The sequence below is a fragment of the Denticeps clupeoides genome, unplaced genomic scaffold (assembly GCF_900700375.1).
Source record: "Denticeps clupeoides unplaced genomic scaffold, fDenClu1.1, whole genome shotgun sequence".
Lineage (NCBI taxonomy): Eukaryota > Metazoa > Chordata > Actinopteri > Clupeiformes > Denticipitidae > Denticeps > Denticeps clupeoides.
Genome location: NW_021629999.1, coordinates 21520 through 31471, shown reverse-complemented (window position 1 = coordinate 31471; position 9952 = coordinate 21520). Strand labels below are relative to the sequence as shown.

Here is a 9952-nt window from a genome sequence, read left to right as displayed (position 1 = left end):
TCAACAGTTAAAGCTTACAGCACCTGGTAATCCCAGGAGGTCTCCAATCCAAGTACTAACCAGGCCCAAGCCTTCTTAGCTTCCGAGATCAGACGAGACCGGGCGTTCTTGGGCTGGTATGGCCGTAAGCAATCTCTGCTTGAAAATCTTGGACTTTAAACAACCTAGGCTTGAAAACATATCACAGAGTGAAAATACCTCTTAACTTACTTTAGATAAAAACTAACAAAGCGATGCAAAAAAACTTCATTTTAAAAAGTTTTTCAACAGTTAAAGCTTACAGCACCTGGTATTCCCAGGAGGTCTCCCATCCAAGTACTAACCAGGCCCAAGCCTTCTTAGCTTCCGAGATCAGACGAGACCGGGCGTTCTTGGGCTGGTATGGCCGTAAGCAATCTCTGCTTGAAAATCTTGGACTTTAAACAACCTAGGCTTGAAAACATATCACAGAGTGAAAATACCTCTTAACTTACTTTAGATAAAAACTAACAAAGCGATGCAAAAAAACTTCATTTTAAAAAGTTTTTCAACAGTTAAAGCTTACAGCACCTGGTATTCCCAGGAGGTCTCCCATCCAAGTACTAACCAGGCCCAAGCCTTCTTAGCTTCCGAGATCAGACGAGACCGGGCGTTCTTGGGCTGGTATGGCCGTAAGCAATCTCTGCTTGAAAATCTTGGACTTTAAACAACCTAGGCTTGAAAACATATCACAGAGTGAAAATACCTCTTAACTTACTTTAGATAAAAACTAACAAAGCGATGCAAAAAAACTTCATTTTAAAAAGTTTTTCAACAGTTAAAGCTTACAGCACCTGGTATTCCCAGGAGGTCTCCCATCCAAGTACTAACCAGGCCCAAGCCTTCTTAGCTTCCGAGATCAGACGAGACCGGGCGTTCTTGGGCTGGTATGGCCGTAAGCAATCTCTGCTTGAAAATCTTGGACTTTAAACAACCTAGGCTTGAAAACATATCACAGAGTGAAAATACCTCTTAACTTACTTTAGATAAAAACTAACAAAGCGATGCAAAAAAACTTCATTTTAAAAAGTTTTTCAACAGTTAAAGCTTACAGCACCTGGTATTCCCAGGAGGTCTCCCATCCAAGTACTAACCAGGCCCAAGCCTTCTTAGCTTCCGAGATCAGACGAGACCGGGCGTTCTTGGGCTGGTATGGCCGTAAGCAATCTCTGCTTGAAAATCTTGGACTTTAAACAACCTAGGCTTGAAAACATATCACAGAGTGAAAATACCTCTTAACTTACTTTAGATAAAAACTAACAAAGCGATGCAAAAAAACTTCATTTTAAAAAGTTTTTCAACAGTTAAAGCTTACAGCACCTGGTATTCCCAGGAGGTCTCCCATCCAAGTACTAACCAGGCCCAAGCCTTCTTAGCTTCCGAGATCAGACGAGACCGGGCGTTCTTGGGCTGGTATGGCCGTAAGCAATCTCTGCTTGAAAATCTTGGACTTTAAACAACCTAGGCTTGAAAACATATCACAGAGTGAAAATACCTCTTAACTTACTTTAGATAAAAACTAACAAAGCGATGCAAAAAAACTTCATTTTAAAAAGTTTTTCAACAGTTAAAGCTTACAGCACCTGGTATTCCCAGGAGGTCTCCCATCCAAGTACTAACCAGGCCCAAGCCTTCTTAGCTTCCGAGATCAGACGAGACCGGGCGTTCTTGGGCTGGTATGGCCGTAAGCAATCTCTGCTTGAAAATCTTGGACTTTAAACAACCTAGGCTTGAAAACATATCACAGAGTGAAAATACCTCTTAACTTACTTTAGATAAAAACTAACAAAGCGATGCAAAAAAACTTCATTTTAAAAAGTTTTTCAACAGTTAAAGCTTACAGCACCTGGTATTCCCAGGAGGTCTCCCATCCAAGTACTAACCAGGCCCAAGCCTTCTTAGCTTCCGAGATCAGACGAGACCGGGCGTTCTTGGGCTGGTATGGCCGTAAGCAATCTCTGCTTGAAAATCTTGGACTTTAAACAACCTAGGCTTGAAAACATATCACAGAGTGAAAATACCTCTTAACTTACTTTAGATAAAAACTAACAAAGCGATGCAAAAAAACTTCATTTTAAAAAGTTTTTCAACAGTTAAAGCTTACAGCACCTGGTATTCCCAGGAGGTCTCCCATCCAAGTACTAACCAGGCCCAAGCCTTCTTAGCTTCCGAGATCAGACGAGACCGGGCGTTCTTGGGCTGGTATGGCCGTAAGCAATCTCTGCTTGAAAATCTTGGACTTTAAACAACCTAGGCTTGAAAACATATCACAGAGTGAAAATACCTCTTAACTTACTTTAGATAAAAACTAACAAAGCGATGCAAAAAAACTTCATTTTAAAAAGTTTTTCAACAGTTAAAGCTTACAGCACCTGGTATTCCCAGGAGGTCTCCCATCCAAGTACTAACCAGGCCCAAGCCTTCTTAGCTTCCGAGATCAGACGAGACCGGGCGTTCTTGGGCTGGTATGGCCGTAAGCAATCTCTGCTTGAAAATCTTGGACTTTAAACAACCTAGGCTTGAAAACATATCACAGAGTGAAAATACCTCTTAACTTACTTTAGATAAAAACTAACAAAGCGATGCAAAAAAACTTCATTTTAAAAAGTTTTTCAACAGTTAAAGCTTACAGCACCTGGTATTCCCAGGAGGTCTCCCATCCAAGTACTAACCAGGCCCAAGCCTTCTTAGCTTCCGAGATCAGACGAGACCGGGCGTTCTTGGGCTGGTATGGCCGTAAGCAATCTCTGCTTGAAAATCTTGGACTTTAAACAACCTAGGCTTGAAAACATATCACAGAGTGAAAATACCTCTTAACTTACTTTAGATAAAAACTAACAAAGCGATGCAAAAAAACTTCATTTTAAAAAGTTTTTCAACAGTTAAAGCTTACAGCACCTGGTATTCCCAGGAGGTCTCCCATCCAAGTACTAACCAGGCCCAAGCCTTCTTAGCTTCCGAGATCAGACGAGACCGGGCGTTCTTGGGCTGGTATGGCCGTAAGCAATCTCTGCTTGAAAATCTTGGACTTTAAACAACCTAGGCTTGAAAACATATCACAGAGTGAAAATACCTCTTAACTTACTTTAGATAAAAACTAACAAAGCGATGCAAAAAAACTTCATTTTAAAAAGTTTTTCAACAGTTAAAGCTTACAGCACCTGGTATTCCCAGGAGGTCTCCCATCCAAGTACTAACCAGGCCCAAGCCTTCTTAGCTTCCGAGATCAGACGAGACCGGGCGTTCTTGGGCTGGTATGGCCGTAAGCAATCTCTGCTTGAAAATCTTGGACTTTAAACAACCTAGGCTTGAAAACATATCACAGAGTGAAAATACCTCTTAACTTACTTTAGATAAAAAACTAACAAAGCGATGCAAAAAAACTTCATTTTAAAAAGTTTTTCAACAGTTAAAGCTTACAGCACCTGGTATTCCCAGGAGGTCTCCCATCCAAGTACTAACCAGGCCCAAGCCTTCTTAGCTTCCGAGATCAGACGAGACCGGGCGTTCTTGGGCTGGTATGGCCGTAAGCAATCTCTGCTTGAAAATCTTGGACTTTAAACAACCTAGGCTTGAAAACATATCACAGAGTGAAAATACCTCTTAACTTACTTTAGATAAAAACTAACAAAGCGATGCAAAAAAACTTCATTTTAAAAAGTTTTTCAACAGTTAAAGCTTACAGCACCTGGTATTCCCAGGAGGTCTCCCATCCAAGTACTAACCAGGCCCAAGCCTTCTTAGCTTCCGAGATCAGACGAGACCGGGCGTTCTTGGGCTGGTATGGCCGTAAGCAATCTCTGCTTGAAAATCTTGGACTTTAAACAACCTAGGCTTGAAAACATATCACAGAGTGAAAATACCTCTTAACTTACTTTAGATAAAAACTAACAAAGCGATGCAAAAAAACTTCATTTTAAAAAGTTTTTCAACAGTTAAAGCTTACAGCACCTGGTATTCCCAGGAGGTCTCCCATCCAAGTACTAACCAGGCCCAAGCCTTCTTAGCTTCCGAGATCAGACGAGACCGGGCGTTCTTGGGCTGGTATGGCCGTAAGCAATCTCTGCTTGAAAATCTTGGACTTTAAACAACCTAGGCTTGAAAACATATCACAGAGTGAAAATACCTCTTAACTTACTTTAGATAAAAACTAACAAAGCGATGCAAAAAAACTTCATTTTAAAAAGTTTTTCAACAGTTAAAGCTTACAGCACCTGGTATTCCCAGGAGGTCTCCCATCCAAGTACTAACCAGGCCCAAGCCTTCTTAGCTTCCGAGATCAGACGAGACCGGGCGTTCTTGGGCTGGTATGGCCGTAAGCAATCTCTGCTTGAAAATCTTGGACTTTAAACAACCTAGGCTTGAAAACATATCACAGAGTGAAAATACCTCTTAACTTACTTTAGATAAAAACTAACAAAGCGATGCAAAAAAACTTCATTTTAAAAAGTTTTTCAACAGTTAAAGCTTACAGCACCTGGTATTCCCAGGAGGTCTCCCATCCAAGTACTAACCAGGCCCAAGCCTTCTTAGCTTCCGAGATCAGACGAGACCGGGCGTTCTTGGGCTGGTATGGCCGTAAGCAATCTCTGCTTGAAAATCTTGGACTTTAAACAACCTAGGCTTGAAAACATATCACAGAGTGAAAATACCTCTTAACTTACTTTAGATAAAAACTAACAAAGCGATGCAAAAAAACTTCATTTTAAAAAGTTTTTCAACAGTTAAAGCTTACAGCACCTGGTATTCCCAGGAGGTCTCCCATCCAAGTACTAACCAGGCCCAAGCCTTCTTAGCTTCCGAGATCAGACGAGACCGGGCGTTCTTGGGCTGGTATGGCCGTAAGCAATCTCTGCTTGAAAATCTTGGACTTTAAACAACCTAGGCTTGAAAACATATCACAGAGTGAAAATACCTCTTAACTTACTTTAGATAAAAACTAACAAAGCGATGCAAAAAAACTTCATTTTAAAAAGTTTTTCAACAGTTAAAGCTTACAGCACCTGGTATTCCCAGGAGGTCTCCCATCCAAGTACTAACCAGGCCCAAGCCTTCTTAGCTTCCGAGATCAGACGAGACCGGGCGTTCTTGGGCTGGTATGGCCGTAAGCAATCTCTGCTTGAAAATCTTGGACTTTAAACAACCTAGGCTTGAAAACATATCACAGAGTGAAAATACCTCTTAACTTACTTTATAATAAAAAACTAACAAAGCGATGCAAAAAAACTTCATTTTAAAAAGTTTTTCAACAGTTAAAGCTTACAGCACCTGGTATTCCCAGGAGGTCCTCCCATCCAAGTACTAACCAGGCCCAAGCCTTCTTAGCTTCCGAGATCAGACGAGACCGGGCGTTCTTGGGCTGGTATGGCCGTAAGCAATCTCTGCTTGAAAATCTTGGACTTTAAACAACCTAGGCTTGAAAACATATCACAGAGTGAAAATACCTCTTAACTTACTTTAGATAAAAAACTAAAAAACGATGCAAAAAAACGTTCATTTTAAAAAGTTTTTCAACAGTTAAAGCTTACAGCACCTGGGTATTCCCAGGAGGTCTACCATCCAAGTACTAACCAGGCCCAAGCCTTCTTAGCTTCCGAGATCAGACGAGACCGGGCGTTCTTGGGCTGGTATGGCCGTAGCAAGCTCTGCTTGAAAATCTTGGACTTTAAACAACCTAGGCTTGAAAACATATCACAGAGTGAAAATACCTCTTAACTTACTTTACATAAAAACTAACAAAGCGATGCAAAATATATTCAGTTTAAAAAGTTTTTCAACAGTTAAAGCTTACAGCACCTGGTATTCCCAGGAGGTCTACCCATTCCAAGTACTAACCAGGCCCAAGCCTTCTTAGCTTCCGAGATCAGACGAGACCGGGCGTTCTTGGGCTGGTATGCCGTAAGCAATCTCTGCTTGAAAATCTTGGACTTTAAACAACCTAGCTTGAAAACATATTCACAGAGTGAAAATACCTCTTAACTTACTTAGATAAAAACTATCAAAGGCGATGCAAAAAAACTTCATTTTAAAAGTTTTTCAACAGTTTAAAGCAGTACAGCACCTGGTATTCCCAGGAGGTCACCCATCCAAGTACTAACCAGGCCAAGCCTTCTTAGCTTCTGAGATCAGACGAGACCGGGCGTTCTTGGGCTGGTATGGCCGTAAGCAATCTCTGCTTGAAACTCTTGGAACTTTAAACAAACCTAGCTTGAAACATATCACAGAGTGAAAATAACCTCTTAACTTACTTTAGATAAAACTAACAAAGCGATGCAAAAAAACTTCATTTTAAAAAGTTTTTCAACCGTTAAAGCTACAAGCACCTGGATATTCCCCAGGAGGGTCTCCCATCCAAGTACTAACCAGGCCCAAGCCTTCTTAGCTTCGAGATCAGACAGAAGACGGACGTTCTTGCGGCTGGTATGGCCGTAAGCCATCATCTCTGCTTGAAAATCTTGGACTTTAAACAACCTAGGCTTGAAAACATATCACAGAGTGAAAATACCTCTTAACTTAATTTACATAAAAAACTAACAGCAGATGCAAAAAAACTTCATTTTAAAAAGTTTTTCAACAGTTAAGCTTACAGCACCTGGGTATTCCCAGGAGGTCTCCCATCCAAGTACTAACCAGGCCCAAGCCTTCTTAGCTTCCGAGATCAGACGAGACCGGGCGTTCTTGGGCTGGTATGGCCGTAAGCAATCTCTGCTTGAAAATCTTGGACTTTAAATAACCTAGGCTTGAAAACATATCACAGAGTGAAAATACCTCTTAACTTACTTTAGATAAAACTAACAAAGCGATGCAAAAAAACGTCATTTTAAAAAGTTTTTCAACAGTTAAAGCTTACAGCACCTGGTATTCCCAGGAGGTCTACCATCCAAGTACTAACCAGGCCCAAGCCTTCTTAGCTTCCGAGATCAGACGAGTCCGGGCGTTCTTGGGCTGGTATGGCCGTAAGCAAGCTCTGCTTGAAAATCTTGGACTTTAAACAACCTAGGCTTGAAAACATATCACAGAGTGAAAATACCTCTTAACTTACTTTAGATAAAAACTAACAAAGCGATGCAAAAAAACTTTCATTTTAAAAATTTTTTCAAACAGTTAAAGCTTACATCACCTCGTATTCCCAGGAGGTCTCCCTTCCGAGTACTAACCAGGCCCAAGCCTTCTTAGCTTCCGAGATCAGACGAGACCGGGCGTTCTTGGGCTGGTATGGCCGTAAGCAATTTCTGCTTGAAAATATTGGACTTTAAACAACCTAGGCTTGAAAACATATCACAGAGTGAAAATACCTCTTAACTTACTTTAGATAAAAACTAACTAAAGCGATGCAAAAAAACTTCATTTTAAAAATTTTTTCAACAGTTAAAGCTTACAGCACCTGGTATTCCCAGGAGGTCTCCCATCAGAGTACTAACCAGGCCCAAGCCTTCTTAGCTTCCGAGATCAGACGAGACCGTGCGTTCTTGGGCTGGTATGGCCGTAAGCAATTTCTGCTTGAAAATATTGGACTTTAAACAACCTAGGCTTGAAAACATATCACAGAGTGAAAATACCTCTTAACTTACTTTAGATAAAAACTAACAAAGCGATGCAAAAAAACTTCATTTTAAAAAGTTTTTCAACAGTTAAAGCTTACAGCACCTGGTATTCCCAGGAGGTCTCCCATTCAAGTACTAACCAGGCCCAAGCATTCTTAGCTTCCGAGATCAGACGAGACCAGGGCGTTCTTGGGCTGGTATGGCCGTAAGCAATCTCTGCTTGAAAATCTTGGACTTTAAACAACCTAGGCTTGAAAACATATCACAGAGTGAAATACCTCTTAACTTACTTACATAAAAAACTAACAAAGCGTGCAAAATATATTCAGTTTTAAAAAAGTTTTTCAACAGTTAAAAGCTTACAGCAGCCTGGTATTATTCCCAGGAGGTCTCCCATCCAAGTACTAACCCGAGGCCCAAGCATTCTTAGCTTCCGAGATCAGACGAGACCAGGGCGTTCTTGGGCTGGTATGGCCGTAAGCAATCTCTGCTTGAAAATCTTGGACTTTAAACAACCTAGGCTTGAAAACATATCACAGAGTGAAAATACCTCTTAACTTACTTTAGATAAAAACTAACAAAGCGATGCAAAAAAAACTTCATTTTAAAAGTTTTTCAACAGTTAAAGCTTACAGCACCTGTATTCCCAGGAGGTCTCCCATCCAAGTACTAACCAGGCCCAAGCCTTCTTAGCTTCGAGATCAGACGAGACCGGGCGTTCTTGGGCTGGTATGGCCGTAAGCAATCTCTGCTTGAAAATCTTGGACTTTAAACAACCTAGCTTGAAAACATATCACAGAGTGAACATACCTCTTAACTTACTTTAGATAAAAACTAACAAAGCGATTCAAAAAAACTTCATTTTAAAAAGTTTTTCAACAGTTAAGCTTACAGCACCTGGTATTCCCAGGAGGTCTCCCATCCAAGTACTAACCAGGCCCAAGCCTTCTTAGCTTCCGAGATCAGACGAGACAGGCGTTCTTGGGCTGGTATGGCCGTAAGCAATCTCTGCTTGAAAATCTGGACTTTAAACAACCTAGGCTTGAAAACATATCACAGAGTGAAAATACCTCTTAACTTACTTTACATAAAAACTAACAAAGCGATGCAAAAAAAACTTCATTTTAAAAAGTTTTTCAAGCAGTTAAAGCTTACAGCACCTGGTATTCCCAGGAGGTTCCCTTCCAGTACATAACCAGGCCCAAGCCTACGTAGCTTTCCGAGATCAGAACGAGACCTGGCCGTTCTTGGGCTTGGTATGGGCCGTAAGCAACTTCTGCTTGAAAATCTTGGACTTTAAACAACCTAGGCTTGAAAACATATCAAAGAGTGAAAATACCTCTTAACTTACTTTAGATAAAAACTAACAAGCGATGCAAAAAACTTCATTTAAAAAGTTTTTCAAAAGTTTAAAGCTTACGCACCTGTATTCCCAGAGGTCTCCCATCCAAGTACTAACCAGGCCCAAGCCTTCTTAGCTTCCGAGATCAGACGAGACCGGGCGTTCTTGGGCTGGTATGGCCGTAAGCAATCTCTGCTTGAAAATCTTGGACTTTAAACAACCTAGGCTTGAAAACATATCACAGAGTGAAAATACCTCTTAACTTACTTTAGATAAAAACTAACAAAGCGATGCAAAAAAACTTCATTTTAAAAAGTTTTTCAACAGTTAAAGCTTACAGCACCTGGTATTCCCAGGAGGTCTCCCATCCAAGTACTAACCAGGCCCAAGCCTTCTTAGCTTCCGAGATCAGACGAGACCGGGCGTTCTTGGGCTGGTATGGCCGTAAGCAATCTCTGCTTGAAAATCTTGGACTTTAAACAACCTAGGCTTGAAAACATATCACAGAGTGAAAATACCTCTTAACTTACTTTAGATAAAAAACTAACAAAGCGATGCAAAAAAACTTCATTTTAAAAAGTTTTTCAACAGTTAAAGCTTACAGCACCTGGTATTCCCAGGAGGTCTCCCATCCAAGTACTAACCAGGCCCAAGCCTTCTTAGCTTCCGAGATCAGACGAGACCGGGCGTTCTTGGGCTGGTATGGCCGTAAGCAATCTCTGCTTGAAAATCTTGGACTTTAAACAACCTAGGCTTGAAAACATATCACAGAGTGAAAATACCTCTTAACTTACTTTAGATAAAAACTAACAAAGCGATGCAAAAAAACTTCATTTTAAAAAGTTTTTCAACAGTTAAAGCTTACAGCACCTGGTATTCCCAGGAGGTCTCCCATCCAAGTACTAACCAGGCCCAAGCCTTCTTAGCTTCCGAGATCAGACGAGACCGGGCGTTCTTGGGCTGGTATGGCCGTAAGCAATCTCTGCTTGAAAATCTTGGACTTTAAACAACCTAGGCTTGAAAACATATCACAGAGTGAAAATACCTC

At 41.0% G+C, this 9952-nt stretch overlaps 27 non-coding genes and 9 pseudogenes across 27 annotated transcripts; all 36 read right to left on the bottom strand.

Moving 5' to 3' along the window:
• Positions 1 to 11: 11 nt before the first annotated feature.
• LOC114779789 (uncharacterized) lies at positions 12 to 130 on the bottom strand (annotated as a pseudogene).
• Positions 131 to 274: 144 nt separating this feature from the next.
• Positions 275 to 393, bottom strand: LOC114779840 (5S ribosomal RNA). Its single transcript, XR_003746936.1, has one exon. It is a non-coding gene; the product is annotated as a 5S ribosomal RNA (ribosomal RNA).
• A 144-nt stretch (positions 394 to 537) lies between these two features.
• Positions 538 to 656, bottom strand: LOC114779839 (5S ribosomal RNA). The gene has a single exon (XR_003746935.1). It is a non-coding gene; the product is annotated as a 5S ribosomal RNA (ribosomal RNA).
• A 144-nt stretch (positions 657 to 800) lies between these two features.
• On the bottom strand, positions 801 to 919 carry LOC114779838 (5S ribosomal RNA). Its single transcript, XR_003746934.1, has one exon. It is a non-coding gene; the product is annotated as a 5S ribosomal RNA (ribosomal RNA).
• Positions 920 to 1063: 144 nt separating this feature from the next.
• On the bottom strand, positions 1064 to 1182 carry LOC114779837 (5S ribosomal RNA). The gene has a single exon (XR_003746933.1). It is a non-coding gene; the product is annotated as a 5S ribosomal RNA (ribosomal RNA).
• Positions 1183 to 1326: 144 nt separating this feature from the next.
• LOC114779835 (5S ribosomal RNA) lies at positions 1327 to 1445 on the bottom strand. The gene has a single exon (XR_003746931.1). It is a non-coding gene; the product is annotated as a 5S ribosomal RNA (ribosomal RNA).
• A 144-nt stretch (positions 1446 to 1589) lies between these two features.
• Positions 1590 to 1708, bottom strand: LOC114779834 (5S ribosomal RNA). Its single transcript, XR_003746930.1, has one exon. It is a non-coding gene; the product is annotated as a 5S ribosomal RNA (ribosomal RNA).
• Positions 1709 to 1852: 144 nt separating this feature from the next.
• On the bottom strand, positions 1853 to 1971 carry LOC114779832 (5S ribosomal RNA). Its single transcript, XR_003746929.1, has one exon. It is a non-coding gene; the product is annotated as a 5S ribosomal RNA (ribosomal RNA).
• A 144-nt stretch (positions 1972 to 2115) lies between these two features.
• Positions 2116 to 2234, bottom strand: LOC114779831 (5S ribosomal RNA). The gene has a single exon (XR_003746928.1). It is a non-coding gene; the product is annotated as a 5S ribosomal RNA (ribosomal RNA).
• A 144-nt stretch (positions 2235 to 2378) lies between these two features.
• On the bottom strand, positions 2379 to 2497 carry LOC114779830 (5S ribosomal RNA). The gene has a single exon (XR_003746927.1). It is a non-coding gene; the product is annotated as a 5S ribosomal RNA (ribosomal RNA).
• A 144-nt stretch (positions 2498 to 2641) lies between these two features.
• LOC114779829 (5S ribosomal RNA) lies at positions 2642 to 2760 on the bottom strand. The gene has a single exon (XR_003746926.1). It is a non-coding gene; the product is annotated as a 5S ribosomal RNA (ribosomal RNA).
• A 144-nt stretch (positions 2761 to 2904) lies between these two features.
• Positions 2905 to 3023, bottom strand: LOC114779828 (5S ribosomal RNA). The gene has a single exon (XR_003746925.1). It is a non-coding gene; the product is annotated as a 5S ribosomal RNA (ribosomal RNA).
• Positions 3024 to 3167: 144 nt separating this feature from the next.
• On the bottom strand, positions 3168 to 3286 carry LOC114779827 (5S ribosomal RNA). The gene has a single exon (XR_003746924.1). It is a non-coding gene; the product is annotated as a 5S ribosomal RNA (ribosomal RNA).
• Positions 3287 to 3431: 145 nt separating this feature from the next.
• On the bottom strand, positions 3432 to 3550 carry LOC114779826 (5S ribosomal RNA). The gene has a single exon (XR_003746923.1). It is a non-coding gene; the product is annotated as a 5S ribosomal RNA (ribosomal RNA).
• A 144-nt stretch (positions 3551 to 3694) lies between these two features.
• On the bottom strand, positions 3695 to 3813 carry LOC114779825 (5S ribosomal RNA). The gene has a single exon (XR_003746922.1). It is a non-coding gene; the product is annotated as a 5S ribosomal RNA (ribosomal RNA).
• A 144-nt stretch (positions 3814 to 3957) lies between these two features.
• LOC114779823 (5S ribosomal RNA) lies at positions 3958 to 4076 on the bottom strand. Its single transcript, XR_003746920.1, has one exon. It is a non-coding gene; the product is annotated as a 5S ribosomal RNA (ribosomal RNA).
• A 144-nt stretch (positions 4077 to 4220) lies between these two features.
• Positions 4221 to 4339, bottom strand: LOC114779822 (5S ribosomal RNA). The gene has a single exon (XR_003746919.1). It is a non-coding gene; the product is annotated as a 5S ribosomal RNA (ribosomal RNA).
• A 144-nt stretch (positions 4340 to 4483) lies between these two features.
• LOC114779821 (5S ribosomal RNA) lies at positions 4484 to 4602 on the bottom strand. The gene has a single exon (XR_003746918.1). It is a non-coding gene; the product is annotated as a 5S ribosomal RNA (ribosomal RNA).
• A 144-nt stretch (positions 4603 to 4746) lies between these two features.
• Positions 4747 to 4865, bottom strand: LOC114779820 (5S ribosomal RNA). Its single transcript, XR_003746917.1, has one exon. It is a non-coding gene; the product is annotated as a 5S ribosomal RNA (ribosomal RNA).
• A 144-nt stretch (positions 4866 to 5009) lies between these two features.
• LOC114779819 (5S ribosomal RNA) lies at positions 5010 to 5128 on the bottom strand. Its single transcript, XR_003746916.1, has one exon. It is a non-coding gene; the product is annotated as a 5S ribosomal RNA (ribosomal RNA).
• Positions 5129 to 5274: 146 nt separating this feature from the next.
• On the bottom strand, positions 5275 to 5394 carry LOC114779864 (5S ribosomal RNA). The gene has a single exon (XR_003746959.1). It is a non-coding gene; the product is annotated as a 5S ribosomal RNA (ribosomal RNA).
• A 145-nt stretch (positions 5395 to 5539) lies between these two features.
• Positions 5540 to 5658, bottom strand: LOC114779797 (uncharacterized; annotated as a pseudogene).
• Positions 5659 to 5802: 144 nt separating this feature from the next.
• Positions 5803 to 5922, bottom strand: LOC114779808 (uncharacterized; annotated as a pseudogene).
• Positions 5923 to 6067: 145 nt separating this feature from the next.
• Positions 6068 to 6185, bottom strand: LOC114779811 (uncharacterized; annotated as a pseudogene).
• Positions 6186 to 6598: 413 nt separating this feature from the next.
• Positions 6599 to 6718, bottom strand: LOC114779855 (5S ribosomal RNA). Its single transcript, XR_003746950.1, has one exon. It is a non-coding gene; the product is annotated as a 5S ribosomal RNA (ribosomal RNA).
• A 143-nt stretch (positions 6719 to 6861) lies between these two features.
• LOC114779858 (5S ribosomal RNA) lies at positions 6862 to 6980 on the bottom strand. The gene has a single exon (XR_003746953.1). It is a non-coding gene; the product is annotated as a 5S ribosomal RNA (ribosomal RNA).
• A 146-nt stretch (positions 6981 to 7126) lies between these two features.
• Positions 7127 to 7245, bottom strand: LOC114779793 (uncharacterized; annotated as a pseudogene).
• Positions 7246 to 7390: 145 nt separating this feature from the next.
• Positions 7391 to 7509, bottom strand: LOC114779860 (5S ribosomal RNA). Its single transcript, XR_003746955.1, has one exon. It is a non-coding gene; the product is annotated as a 5S ribosomal RNA (ribosomal RNA).
• A 144-nt stretch (positions 7510 to 7653) lies between these two features.
• On the bottom strand, positions 7654 to 7773 carry LOC114779790 (uncharacterized; annotated as a pseudogene).
• A 145-nt stretch (positions 7774 to 7918) lies between these two features.
• LOC114779815 (uncharacterized) lies at positions 7919 to 8044 on the bottom strand (annotated as a pseudogene).
• A 144-nt stretch (positions 8045 to 8188) lies between these two features.
• On the bottom strand, positions 8189 to 8305 carry LOC114779794 (uncharacterized; annotated as a pseudogene).
• A 142-nt stretch (positions 8306 to 8447) lies between these two features.
• LOC114779788 (5S ribosomal RNA) lies at positions 8448 to 8565 on the bottom strand. Its single transcript, XR_003746911.1, has one exon. It is a non-coding gene; the product is annotated as a 5S ribosomal RNA (ribosomal RNA).
• A 410-nt stretch (positions 8566 to 8975) lies between these two features.
• LOC114779800 (uncharacterized) lies at positions 8976 to 9091 on the bottom strand (annotated as a pseudogene).
• Positions 9092 to 9235: 144 nt separating this feature from the next.
• Positions 9236 to 9354, bottom strand: LOC114779818 (5S ribosomal RNA). The gene has a single exon (XR_003746915.1). It is a non-coding gene; the product is annotated as a 5S ribosomal RNA (ribosomal RNA).
• A 145-nt stretch (positions 9355 to 9499) lies between these two features.
• Positions 9500 to 9618, bottom strand: LOC114779817 (5S ribosomal RNA). Its single transcript, XR_003746914.1, has one exon. It is a non-coding gene; the product is annotated as a 5S ribosomal RNA (ribosomal RNA).
• Positions 9619 to 9762: 144 nt separating this feature from the next.
• Positions 9763 to 9881, bottom strand: LOC114779809 (5S ribosomal RNA). Its single transcript, XR_003746913.1, has one exon. It is a non-coding gene; the product is annotated as a 5S ribosomal RNA (ribosomal RNA).
• Positions 9882 to 9952: the final 71 nt, after the last annotated feature.